This window comes from Sinocyclocheilus rhinocerous, unplaced genomic scaffold (genome assembly GCF_001515625.1).
Source record: "Sinocyclocheilus rhinocerous isolate Xijiao unplaced genomic scaffold, SAMN03320098_v1.1 scaffold365, whole genome shotgun sequence".
In the NCBI taxonomy this organism is placed as follows: domain Eukaryota; kingdom Metazoa; phylum Chordata; class Actinopteri; order Cypriniformes; family Cyprinidae; genus Sinocyclocheilus; species Sinocyclocheilus rhinocerous.
Window position 1 is genome coordinate 571394 of NW_015659915.1, and position 891 is coordinate 572284.

Consider the following 891-nt stretch of genomic DNA (forward strand, 5'->3'; position numbering starts at 1 on the left):
TTTGATGGTGGATTGTAATCCAGAAAGGATTATGTGTTTATGAAACACACGTGACTGAAATTAAATTATATTCCAGTTTTAAATGTGCATCTGATTACAGATAGCCTGGGATTACATAAGATTTGTATTAAAGACAATCAGTTCGAAGGAAGAATAATTTGCTTTTTGGGTTAAAAATAAACGAATATCTTAATATTAAAAAATTCGAATGGTATGACAATTAGAGATTACTGTACAGAAATTGAAATCTACACGCTAATACACACTATATACACAGTCATGCAATGCTGATGTTGTTAACATTAACAATTTGAGAACAAAGTATAACAATAAAAATAATTTACACGGTTTGATGTGATATGAGCTAAGTGATCGTTAGATTTAATCAGCATTGGTAGCGCGATTTATTGTAATGTTTTTTTTCCTGAGTTGGTCAGAACAAAAGTGGCAGACTTGTTACTTGTTCAGATGAAAATAATATCCGGTGAAAATTCTTATTTGGGTCATATAAAAATTACAGACTGCAGCTTTAAGTTTGCTTCTTTATTTTAATTGTATTAATTTCTTTGTTATTTTTTATTTCTTTAATAATTAAATTTTATTTGTGTATTATTATTTATATACTATAACTGTTATAAACATTTAAGTTTTCTTTATTTCAATTGTATATATTTATAATTTTAATAATTTTTTTATATTATCTTTTGTATTTTTTTATATGAATTTTATTATTTATTTACTTATTTAAATTTTAATTGTATTTTATTTTATTCAGTTTTATTTATTTTTTATTTCGGTGCCTTCCGCTTGAGTTTAGCCGCAGTGATGATGCTCTAGTGAATGACGATCATGTGTGTGTGTGTGTGTGTGTGTGTGTGTGTGTGTGTTTAG

The 891-nt window shown here is 26.3% G+C and overlaps 1 protein-coding gene across 1 annotated transcript in view; it reads left to right on the top strand.

Annotated features, from left to right (window-relative positions):
- nek9 (NIMA related kinase 9) overlaps positions 1-891 on the top strand; it is a 22873-nt gene that overhangs the window by 10696 nt on the left and 11286 nt on the right. The gene's annotated exons all lie outside the window — the stretch shown is intronic.